The 13559-nt window shown below is 38.4% G+C and overlaps 1 protein-coding gene across 1 annotated transcript in view; it reads left to right on the top strand.

Moving 5' to 3' along the window:
* LOC149170527 (uncharacterized) overlaps nt 1-11373 on the top strand; it is a 59223-nt gene extending 47850 nt beyond the window's left edge. Inside the window, exon 3 of the mRNA XM_089423916.1 lies at nt 10860-11373. The gene's annotated coding sequence lies outside the window, so the exon portion shown is untranslated. The remainder of the gene's footprint in view (nt 1-10859) is intronic.
* Nucleotides 11374-13559: the final 2186 nt, after the last annotated feature.

Genomic DNA, 13559 nt, shown 5'->3' with positions numbered 1-13559 from the left:
GGCATTGTTTCCTCCACTATTACTGTGTGAATTCATATCTTCCTCATCATCCCCTTCATCATCTATGGATTCATTTCTTCCATTGGTACTTTCTGCATCCACACCTTTTTCTCCATTATAAAAAACAACCATTTTCACTTCCTTTTCATCATCATTATCTTCCTTATTATTGATTTCCTTTCGACATGCTTTAACTTCTGCAAATGATTTTTCTAAACATTGAAATGCTTCTTGAATTTTACTAAACTGCCCAACGCATTTAGGACGTGAATGTAATGGCACATTGTGCGGTGAACAATGTTCAAAGACTCGCATGATTATATTGTGCACCATGGCTTTGATACCACTAAAGCATCAAAACTGATAGCTTGTTGACTTAAACGTAAAAATACACGAGGTATTTTAATAATAATTTGTTATATATATAAAATGTACAAGTGATGTAAAATGTTACAATGAGGACTCACATATATACCTAAGCAGGTGTCCTTTCGTGACTGGGCATGTTTAAAAGACATGCCTTTTCACTTAACTTAATGACTATTTAACATAATCAATATTTGATTATTTAATATTTACATTTATTTTATTTATTTACTTGTTATGAATTATATTCATAACACACTCCCTGATGGAGCTGGTACGCTGCTGCTTCTTTGTTGCTCAACAAATGAGAAATACTGATTTCCTCGGCAAGAAATCACTGAGGAAGTATTCCCTCACTATGTGATTTGCTTCTTCCTTTTGATAGTTTTTCTGTCCAACACTCAGCTTACAGAAAACTGCGTTCCTCTAGCTCTTCGTGGCTCTGCGTAGCTCCCTCTGCCTTGGCAAGTTTTTGATCTGGCAGTCTTACCTCTCTGTCGGCTCACTCAGAGAGACACCCACGAAAATATAGCTCTCTTGGCTAGAACTGCGCAATCCCTCAGGGGATTCGAACTGCTGCTTGCTGCAGCAAGTTGGCCCTTGCTTTAGTGCTAGATCTGCTCTTCCTTGTTTTACATCAATAGCTCCGATACCATGTGAAAATTCTTAGGATCTAACAATCTCAGGAATTCTACTGCAACTAACTGAATCTACTTCACCTAGATTGTAAATAACATTACAAGTTTATTTTAGATTTCTTCTTGAAACATTGAAGTAAATTACTGAAGCAACCTACACCAAATTAATTATGATTCTGAAACATAGAAACTGAGCAAGGAAAATAGAAACACATAGGACACCGTTATTTTTGGACAATAGTCCCCGGAAAAACCCAATGCGGGAAAACTGGTGCAACAACTCTGAGGGTTTATTATTATTAAGCAGTAGCAAATTCTGAATACATCACTGAATACCTCACAGGGTTATTCAGTTACAGAGAGAAATACTGGTAGAAGCTTTGTGAGTTTACCTCACACAATCACTGAGAAAATGTCCCGACTGTTGGATTAGGTGCCCCTGGCAGGCTCTGTGCTATCACTATGTTGCCTCTATGCTGTCCCAATGTCAACCCTCTTAGGCACAACGTCACCCAACTGGGGAATCGATCAGTAGCCTAGAGTCACTGCTCTCAGCCTCCCGATCTCACACCCCGGCTTCCAGTTGCTGAAAGTGACCCTCTGCTCTGACTTTCGACTTTCTCTCTTGCCCTCTGCGTGGCTCTTCTGGCCCTGCGTCAAGGCTACTGGATCACTCTCTGCCTCTCTTTGCTGATGATTCTCTGACTGAGAATCTCTCTCTCCGGAAGCTGCTATCCTTGCCCCTCTGCTGTAAGAAATATCCTCAATCGATTTTCCTTCTGAGAACTTCTCACTTCAGAAAATCTATTTCCTCAATCTCTTTGTGTTTTCCAAATGACCCTCAAGCCCCTTATATATTCCTATTGGACAACCAACGACCTAGATTAAATCATAATCAAAGGCTCATATCGCTTTGGCTTGATCTGTGTCTTTTTCTAGAATTTTCACCCCTGATTAGATTAATACCCATTAATATTTTAATTTTCCTAAATTTAGATCTAGGAACCCCTTTAAAAATATTAATTATTTTAATAAAATCACTTCTGGGTGAATTTCCCAAAACGCTTTCTGGGTATTGGAGAATACATGTGCCCAAGCCTCCCTGCAAAATTTGAGGCCTAGAGCACATCCGATGCTACCCCAAATCAAGAAGGTATGGGGGTTTAACCTAGATAACAGTACACCAAGGACCAATATTGAAGATATGAGCTGTGCCTTGTGCAGAATCAAATTCCATCACAAAGATACCCCAAGCACAGGGATGATGTATGCTTCCTCCTGCAATAGGGGTTTCCAAATTTCGCATGTCCATTTATGGAAGTCCAAAAGATCTTGGTAAAAATTGAAGTTCAAAGCTGCCTTATCCTTGAGGGATATGTTAGGAGTTTTTGTTTCTTTTTCCATCACAAAACAACCACTGGACAAAGGGCCATAAGGATCCTCAAAATTGGAAGCAGTTGTTCCCTTAAATGATCCAAGAGCGGTGAAAATTATCATAAGTGTAAGGCCAGGAGGTAACTCCACAATGCGAATTGTGATTTTGCATTAAGATTGCTCATGGATATATACATGGAGGGAGAGACTCTTGGGCTTCACCTCCCAATGTCTCTTCATATTCCTATTCTCGTTGTTTACCATTTACACTATTTTACATATAGTCACCCAATCCCCCTGAGTAGGTGTCAACATTCACCCCATTAATCTGAAGGGATGTTGGCGAGTCCAAGCATCGTTCTGAACCTTTCGAACTTTTCTCTTCCAAGCGCTTTGGTGAAGATGTCTGCAATCTGCTTATTTGTGGAACAATGGCATAGATGGATTGTCTTGGGCCCTTGGCCTCAACATGATGTTGAATCAAATGGTATTTTGTATTGACGTGCTTCGTTTGATCATGGAACTTTGGGTTCTTGGCCAACTTTATTGCAAAAGTGTTGTCAATCATGAGTGGAGTTGAATGCACTTGTTTCACCTGCAAATCTTCCAGAATTTTACCCAGCCACACAATTTCCTTTGTTACTTCAGCTGCTACCACATATTCTGCCTCTATTGTGGAATTTGCTAGAATTAATTGTTTTCGTGACCACCAGGAGATAGCTCTTGAGCCAAGATTCATAGCACAAACTGAAGTAGATACCCCAATTTCTTTATCTCGATCGAAGTCTGAATCAGAGTATCCAATCAAGCTGAAGTCACCCACTTGTGTATACTTGAGTCCAAAGTCTTGAGTTCCCTTCAAGTACTTTAGAATTCTTTTTGCAGTGGACCAATGTCCCCGATAAGGCTTTTGCATAAACCTGGAGAAGATTCCAACAACAAATGAAATGTCCGGTCTGATAGTAGTTAGGTAGTTGAGACTTCCTACAAGTTGTCTATACCTTGTTGCATCCTCAAATTCTTTCCTTCAATGGATGTGAGCTTCAAGTTCTGTTCCATTGGAGTAGTCAAAGGATTGCACTCAACCATGCCAAACCTGTTTAACAGATTTCCAATGTACTTCTTTTGAGAGAGGAATATAAACTTCGAATGTTGAGTTACTTCAATACCAAGATAGTAGTGAACATAGCCTAAGTCAGTGATTTCAAAACCTTTCCTTAATTCCTTCTTTATGGATGCAATGTAGCTCTCATTTTTCCTTGTCGTCAAAAGATCATCTACACACACCACAAGATATACAACTCTTTTGCCAACTTTCTTGACAAACAAAGGCCCATCATCATGATCATAATGTTTGAAGTTGAGTTTCAGAAGATGCTCAGTTAAGTTTTCATACCAGGCTCGTGGTGCTTTCTTGAGGCCATACAAGGATTTCACAAGCTTGCATACTTTGTGTTCTTGGCCCTTTACAACAAATCCTTTTGGATGGGACATAAAAACTCTCTTTCAGATCTCCATTCAAGAAAACAGTTTTTACATCCATTTGATGGACTCTCCAACCGTTCTGAGCTGCCAAGACAAAGCGTGTCGGGATGGTAGCCCATTTTGATGTGGGGGCAAAAGTCTCCTCATAATCGACCCCTTCCTTCTGTGCAAAACCTTTTGCCACAAGCCTGGCTTTGTGCTTGTCAAGTGAGCTATCAACTTTATACTTGTTCTTGTAGACCCACTTGCAACCAATGTTGCACTAATCGTTATCGGGATAATATCAGCGTGAGGAAAAAATCGGAAAAAATCGTAATAATCGGGAAAAAATCGGTAATAATCGGGAAAAAATCGTTTGGTACAAAAATATTAATTTTTTTCAATTTTTTTAATATCTAAACCATCTACAACATAAAATAAATACATTGACACATAAATATGATAAAAGAACTAATATATAAGATGTTTAATATCATTTCTAGTGCTAAAATCACACATAACAGTGAATCATGTCCTGAATAGTAAGTCCTGATTACTGAGTTCCAACTCAACCTCAAAATATCAACAAAAAATATAATAATGTATCTCATATCATGAGTCATAATGTCATATACAATGAAATGAACCAAATAACTAAAGTCTATACCACTGATTTCCTTTTCCCCTCCAGATGTAGATGTCGGTGGAGTTGGCAGGACGCAGTAGACTATGGAGTCTGCTGTGCTTTAGAAGCTGAAGAACTAGGAGCTACAAGAGGTAAACCACGTCCTCTATTTGTGACAGGGGTAGCTTGGGTCACCTCCTCCTCCTCACAAAAAAAAAAATATTTTTTTTCCCCACGATTTTTTCGAAAAAATCGCCTATAAAAAAGAAGTCCGAGTACTACTCACGATTTTATCTTTTTGCTGAAAAAATCGCGAAAAATCGATAATATCGCGATTTTAACAACACTGCTTGCAACCAATTGGTTTGGTTCCCAATGGAGGATCAATCAGCTTCCAAGTGCCATTCTTTATCAAGGCACCATACTCCTTTTGCATCGCTTCTTTCCATTCATCATGAGAAGTGGCTTCTTTGAAGGAAGTTCGTTCAAAATCTGTAGACAAATTCAGTTCACAATCATAAGAAATATCCATATCAACAGGTGAATTAGAATCGTCTACATCACCTCCATTTTGCCTGGTTGAATTTCTTGTTCCTATCTTTCCAACCTCATCAGGATGAAAACTTTCAAGTGTCTTTGTCAGCCATTTTGGAGGACCTTTCTGAGATGGCCCAGGCTGCTCAGTTGACAGAGTTGGGGTTGAGTCAAGATTTAGTCTCCCAATTTTGTCAATCACATCACTCAAAGTATCATTAGTGGCTGGAGCTTCATGTCGGGGGGGGAGGGGGCCGGGGAGTGCTTAAGAAGAAGATTCCACAAATTGATCCAGTATAGGAATCCCTTCTTCAAGATGTGGAATATGATTATCAAATTCTTGAAATGACTTTGCATGTTCGAATCTATCCAAGTGATCAAGCTGCTGCTCAACAACATTGTCAGCTTTGGAAGATTCAAGAAAGATCACATCTCTAGATACAACAAACTTCTTATTAACTTCATCATAGAGATGGTATGCTTTGGAACTATTTGAATAAACCAAGAAGATACACTTACGACTCCTAGCACCTAGTTTGTTTATTTGTTCCTTTGGTGTCAAGGCATAACAGGTGGAACCAAAGACTCTGAGATTCTTTACCGAAGGAATGTGGCCATACCACGTTTCATAAGGAGTCTTGTTTCTAATAACATTAGATGGATATCTATTCTTTACATATACAACACAGAGAACTGCATCAACTCAAAACATCAATTTTACATTTTTGAAAACATCATGGAACGTACCATATTTAAGATTGTCTTGTTCATTCTTTCAGTTACTCCTTTCTGTTGGGGATTATAAGGCACAATTGTTTGATGTTTGATCCCATGTTGGCGAAGATAGTTTTCAAATTCATTTGAAGTGTATTCTTTTCCATTATCAGTACAAATAGAGCCAATATGAGATTGTGCACCATTTTCAATCCATGCATGAAAGTTCTTGAATGTTTGAAAAGCATCAGATTTATTCTTCAATAAATAAACCCAACACATTCTAGTTTAGTCATCAATAAATGTCATCATATATTTATTTCCATTTGCAGAAGGAATAGGCATTGTGACACATAAGTTTCAATGAATGAGTTCAAGTTTTCTATGTGCTCCGGAATTTGAATCATGAAAACACTGTTTGCTATGCTTTCCTAGAATACAAGCATCACATTGCTTAAGTTTCCTAGGAATTGTAGGCAAACCAGTAACACCACTTTTCTTCAACATACGAAGGCTGTCATAATTCAAGTGTCCAAATCTAGCATGCCATAAAAGACTTGATGGAAATGTACCTTCATCATAATGAGAATTGTATGAGAAGTTTTGTGCATGAGCAGAGGTACCTTGCAGCTTCAGAAGTCTTTCTTCTTCTATCCCCTGTTGGAATTTCTAAGTTTAACCCGTTATAAATTCTTCCTGTAGTATCCAGTTTATTTCTTCCTATTTGTTTAATCACTTAACAAGTTATTTACCATGTAAATACTGAAAATAAACACAAGTTCAGTATCAACATGTACAGATCATCACCTGAAAGAAAACAAGCACACAAGTGACACCATTATTTTTGGACCAATGTCCTCGAAAAAACCCAATGCAGGAAAACCGGTGCAACTATTCAGAGGGTTATATTATTATGCAGTTTATCAGAGTACATCTGGGTGCCTAAACCGGCTCATGCGACAAAAAAAAATACACGGCAATGATACCTCTATATTTGGAAACAAGTATTCAGAAAACCTGTCCCACGAAACCCTCTCTGGCACAATCGAAGCACAACGCTGGCCCTTCTGGCCATTGCGTCAGCCCTCTGAGGCACTGCGTAGCCTATGGAGGCTTCTGCGTCACTCCCTCTGCCCTCTGCGTGGATGACGCAGTGTCTTTGGGCTCTGCGCTGCCTCTGCTGGGCTCTGCGTAGCCTGGACTGGTTGTTGTTCTTGTTGTCTCTGCTTCTGCGCTGGTCTCTCAGTATCGTCTCTGCCTCGTACTCACTGCCCCTCGCTACTGATCATTGATGCAACTTTGCTTAGCAAACCCGCTTCAGCGAAATGAATCACTGATCACTCTGGTGTGTTCTCCAACTGGCCCTCAAGCCTCCTCTTATAATTTTCTCGTTGGTTCATCAACGATCGAGATTAAATCTCTAATCAACAACTAAGATTAGACTTGGCTTGATCCATGGCTTTTGGAACCTTCTAACCCAATTTTGTATTAATATCCATTAATATTTTATTTTTCCTAAATTTAGACTTAGGAACTCCATTAAAAATATTAATTGTTTTAATATCTCCCAAACCGGTTAGAATATGCCTAAACCATTTCCGGGTCTTGGAGATCTCATTTGCTTTAGCCTCTCCACCAATCTTCATGGCTAGAGCACATCCGATGCTACCCCAAATCAACATCCTCGTCATGACAAGTGAGTGATCTGATGCTTTTCTGATGTCAACCTTGCCATCAAACATATGAATGGAGTGTCCTTGCTGGCGGATGTGGATCAAGGAAAACAAGTTTCTCCTCAACTCCGGGAGGTATAAAACATCATGTAAAAGAAAGTCTGGAAGACTAGCCAATTTGAGCTTGATGGTGCCAAGCTCTGATGGCTTGAGTTATGATTTGTCTGCAAAGTATACTACTCCATCACCATTGTTAGTAAATTCTTCAAAAAATCTCTTCTAAAAGTTACGTGGTAAGTTGCCCCTGAATCAAGCAACCAATCATTTTTCCAAGAAGCAAGTGAAGCATTAAACAAGTCTTCAGTTACTCCAATATTACAATGTGCCACAACATAGTGAGCGGATTCAGGTGCTTTACCTTTCTCTTTGTCATGGGTTTTACCTTTGGCTTCATTTCTTTCCTGCTCAATTCTGTCCCAAGGCAATTTACATGTGGATGCATCGTGTCCATCTCTATTGCAACATATGCAATGAAGATCAAACTTTTCTCCTTGGAAATGTCTGCCTCCCCTGCCTCTAAAATTTCTTCTTCCTCTTCCTCTTCGGCCACCTCTTCCTCTAGAAGAATCTTGAGCATGATTCTTCTCTTTATGTGCAAGACACATAGCTTCTTCAGAAGACTGAGGAGTTGTCTTCTTCCCAAAAGCCTTCTCTCTCTCAACAAACTTCTTCTCAAGGGAGTCAAAGGTAATCTCCTTAAGGTTTCCACTTGCTTGCAATGACTGAAGATAATCTGAATAAGTGGGATATAGTGCTTTGACATAAGCTATAAGAGGAATATCTATTTGAACACTAGTGGTTTTGATATCATGCATAATAGATCTTACTTCTGATGCTAAAGCAAAAGGATCATCACTTTTCAATTCAAGATTGAACAATTTAATCATCAATTGGACAACTTCAAGTTCAAAGTGTGAGTCATAGAGTTCCTTCAACTTATGTAAGGCTTCAAAAACATTTGAAAATGGTGAAATATGGTGACTTACCTCTTCATTTACAGATGCTGCAGTCAAGGCATAGGCCTTGCTGTTCTTGTTTTCCCAAATGGCGATCTCCTTATCTGAGGTGGGCTTTGCAGGTTCATTATTTCCTTTTCCTTCACAAATTCTTTTCCACAACTCATTAAAAATGAGAGTGTGTTTAATTTTCTTTGACCATTTTGGATAGTTCTCTTTTCCAGAGAGGACTACTCCAACAATTGATATTAATGAATGCATCTTAAAGACTGTGTATTGTGTAAAAAATATACTCTGTTGCCAATATATAAAAATTTGCACTCCTAGTGGTAAAAAAATGCTGTTTTGGTGTAAAATTGTAAAAGAAAATACACTTTGACATATAGGACAAAGGTAATACTTTGGGGAGTTGTTACTTAGGGGAGGTGGTATGTGGGGGAGGGTATTATATGGGGAAGGGTTGAATGGGGAGGGGGGTCAACGTATGACTGGTGGTAACCAAATTATATTAACCGAATTGTATGAAACAGTATGAATGGTGGGAGGAGAGAGGTATTACATAGGTGGTATATAACTGTGGCATATACACAGGTGGTTTGGACTGTGTACTGGTATGGCAGCCCTGTGGGAGGAGCATATAATGTTTGTGGAGTGTGGGCAATGTAAGACACAACGTGGAGTAGCGCAATGAGGTATGGCAGCGGATACCACCAATGTGGGAGGGGTGTGAGGGGACCGTAGTGGGGAGTTGACTGTGGTAATAACACATTGGAGGTAGTGCACAGTTGGGAGAGGGCCGAGAGGCCGAGGCTCTAGGGAGAGGTATTAACGCATATGGAGGAGGGGTCACGTATGGTAGTGTTCAAAGGAGGTAACTTCAACATAACAATGCACTGTCCTTTCGTACTTAGGCGCACAACGTGCCATCTCATTCGAGAGTGATTCTAAAATGAAAGGCGTAATTGAACGCAAGCTACTCCTTAGTAATTGTTATTCTTTCTCGCATTCCAGAAACACCACTTGGTTGGGCCTACATAGTGGGAGGAGGCAGTGGGAGATGTGAACAGTGAGGAGAAGATACAATATTAACCAAAGAGATTGCAAAGGACTGACAATGGAGTCGAGAGAGTGGCTAGGAAACCAGAGTGGCGATGCGTTAAAAGAATATGGATGCACACCAGATTATAAAACACACAGAGGATTGAGAGCATAGGAATGAAGAATATGGCAGACTGTAGAAATGGAAAAAGGGAGTTACAAGGGCAGAAAAGCTAAAAATGGAGCTTGCTCTGGTACCATGTTAGGCCAAGAGGTAACTCCACAATGCGAATTGTGATTTTGCATTAAGATTGCTCATGGATATTTACATGGAGGGAGAGACTCTTGAGCTTCACCTCCCAGTGTCTCTTCATATTCTTATTCTCCTTATTTACTATTTACACTATTTTACATATATTCGCCCAATTCCAATGATTAGGTGTCAACAATAAGAAGCCATGAGAATGAAACAATAGATACTGATCACCAGATGCAAAACCTCAAACGCAGACATGACAGACCTGATGTAGAGAACCATGGCTTGGATGGATTGAAAAAGACATAGTAGGCCCACTCCCTAGTTAGATAGAAACCTGGACAAGGAGACAATGGGCCTGAACAGAAGCATTTGTAAGCTTCCCTCTAGGGATGCAACCTTGAAGAAGAAGCACATGGCTTGGCAGCCTAAAAGAGAATACAACAAAGGGAAAAGACCTCCCCAACGAGGGCTTTGAAAGACTTCCACAAAGAAGCATCAAATTGAGGATATTTAAACTCTAACGAGAGAGAAACCACCACACGCATAATGCTTTAGTCGCTGCCAAGATGTGCAGTGGTTATGCATGGCGACCCTAGCACAAAAGCATTGTATCTCTTCTATATATCTTTGGTGTAAACAAAAGACTACTACTAGGAAGGAAGCCATGGTAGCTCTTCCATTTACCTTTGGTATAAATACAAGACTACTATATATCCTAAAAGGCTATATATATATAGAGGGAGAGAGAGAGAGAGATACCAGGAGTATTCAAGGCTAATAAATAATCCAATACAACACAAACTATTGGAATGATTGATTTTTATGAAGATTTCCTATTGAGAAGAAATTTTATCATTATTTTGCAGCGTTTGCTTTATGAAACCATAATGCTGATGAGCTAATAAATGGGCTTATTAACAGAGGATGAATGGGTGTTTGACTGGCTTTACTGTAATGCATTTGAAATGATGGATGCACAATGGCTAGCAATGCATACTTCCCTGATGGAGTTCAATGTGTAAACTCTTTTGGTAGATGTGATTTATATTTTAATTTTTGTTTTCTGAATTGGCTATAATCCGCTGTATTTTGGATCCCATTTTATGCTTACATAACGCATGCATTATTCTTATTTATGTTAATTGCACTGCCTTTTAGGATGTTGTGGAAGCTATTGGCACTTAGCTGGAAAAAGAGTTGCAAATGGAGTTTTCAAACTAGAAGACATGCTATTGTACACCTTCTTGTCTCATTAGTAATCTATAAATTTAAGCTTCTACAAAGGAGGGAACGTTCCCATTATTGCTTTTTTGTATCAGTTCTTTTAGCTATGGTCTCCACGAGAATTGTCCAAGTTGGAGGTATTCATGTGGGTGGGCACCTCAGAAGACCTGCAAGCCAAGGGTCGCCATCTACCTTTTTAATGTGTTCCAAGTTTGATAACAAAGCAATCCGTAGCCTTTACCTGATTGTTGCATTGGCATATAGCATAAAGTCTCCCACCCATATTTGGTATATTCTGTATTTTATGAAACATAATCTGTGGATTGTAATATTAATTTGTTTCTCAAATATCTTCTTTGTTACGCTGTACTAGTGGAGAATTTATCACATTGTCAATGTATATTTACAACACCCTGCATATACATTCAAAAAATGTTTTATGCCCTCACTTATTTACTTAGATACCAATGCAAAAAGATAGCATAAGCACCTCAATAATTTGTTGTGGATCAAGTCTTTGGTGTGGAGGTTTTAATGCTACCGTCCTGTTGCTGTTATTTGGCCTACTAAAATTTTGAAGATGCGAATTAGCACTTGGCAGTACAGTTGTTGAGTTGCATGGCATTACAGCAGTCTGATACGGATCTTTATTATAACCTTCATTCAGAAGCAATTGGTTTCTCTTTTCATTTTCATACAGTTGATGCTTATGCCATAAGCAATTTTCTTGGGACTTGTGAAGTTCAGTTACGGGTAAGTAATTGTGTAGTCATGAGCCCATCTTTAGACAATAATACCTTGGCTTAGATAACTACAATAATCAAAGGTACTTGAGTTTGGTTGCAACATTATAGAAATTTTCTAGATGAAAATATCATTCCCTGCTCGTTAAGATATATTTGCTCAAATAGTGGCATTTCATTTATATTGGTTTGTCTCAAATTCTGGAGATCGAAGTTAGATTGACCTCTGCAATATCTCTATTGTTCCTGCCGGGGTTGTCACCTTTTTGAACGTGTTCTCTTTCGCAGACCTATCAGATTTTGATTACGATGATGCACTTGTGTCTGCTTCATCTCGTAGTCTTTGCACATGCACACACACACGCATTAAATTTGTTATTTTCCTTTTTTTTGGTTCTTTTATCTGGAAGATTTTTCGAAAGGTAGTTTTTGATTACTTGAAAAACTATGGTGAAGGTAATAATTTCACCATGGTTTGAAGAGACAGCTCCATGAACGTTTGGTTTTCAGCCCTCGTTAGTTGTGGGAGTTGGTGTATTTATACATATGGAGGCTGAAACTTTGTATTCATATAGATATATATCCAGTAAACTCTTGAGGGCAAATATTTGCCATTTTGAAGTTTATTAATATTTTAGAATATGAATATATTTCATTGTTTGTTGAATAGTAAATAGCATGCGTGTTTTTTTTTAATTTTCTTTCTCGTTTTCTGTTTTTTTGGTAAGGATTTAGTGAATGAGTAATTGAAAATGGACACGGATGTTGTTTGTAACGCTATTGTTGGTCACACTATCAATAAGTCTTCGAGGTTCAGTATATTTGGAAACTTGGATATTAGTATATTTCATTTGAAGCTTCAGTGTAGTTGGATTTACGTGATATGTGAATATCCCTTTTAAATGAATTTGTTAAATGCATAGATAATGAAGAAAATCCTCAATTCATTTGAAATGCCCCCCTTCATTTTGGTTGAAAAGTGCTGCAGATTAACAGAAATATGGTACTAGGAGATTATACAAATGGGTATAACTCTACCTAAAGGACAAAAGTATATTTCCTTTGAGGTTTCAGTTTAAGTGAATGCATGTGATATGTGAATATCCTTTCTTGAATAAATTTATCAAATGCATGGAAAATGAAGGAAATGATCAATTCATTAGTATTGTTGTCCAGGTTGAAAAATGTTGCTTATATTAACAAAAATATGATATTAGAAGATTATACAAATGACTGCAACTCTATCTAAAGGGCAAGAGTAGAGCTTTCAAAATAGTGTCAAAGGTATGAAAAATGAAGAACACTTCTTGTATTTGCTAAAATATGGACAAAAATAATATACAAATGGGCATTGTTATCTCTCAAACTCTACCCTAAGAAGAAAAGTCTTAACCTCAATAGGAGAGCCTGGAGGTACAATATACAAGCCACCCACTATCACCTCGGTAGCCTTACCCCACACTTTGGACTAAGGAACTTCAACTCTGTGACCATAGGGAGGAGTCCCTATGCCAACCTATGCCTAATCATTTTTGGTATATGGTGAAAAGTCCAACTCATGTTGACTCAAGCAACTCACTCAAAGGTGTAACTCCAAAATCTCAATGGCGAAGGGAATCTTTATAAGGCCAAGTTCACAAAGAGCTCAACTTTGCTAGTCTAAGATGTCCAAATATGACATGTTGAAGTAGAAACACGAGCATATTTTGAGTAGGTTCTAGTTTATAAATCTCCAATTGGTTTATTAGTTTCTCTGTTTTGTTAGATGTGAAATATGAATGTGAATGCCCAAGAATTAGAGCAAATTGAAATAATGCTCAAAATGTAAATGCTGGTGTGTAGGTATCTAGTTGCAATGTTGTCAAAACTGAAGCATGACAACTATCATTTA

Source organism: Pinus tabuliformis, chromosome 4_2 (assembly GCF_031772625.1).
Source record: "Pinus tabuliformis cultivar Carrire ecotype Pingquan chromosome 4_2, CPIR1, whole genome shotgun sequence".
Lineage (NCBI taxonomy): Eukaryota > Viridiplantae > Streptophyta > Pinopsida > Pinales > Pinaceae > Pinus > Pinus tabuliformis.
This window is presented reverse-complemented; position numbering and strand designations above follow the sequence as displayed.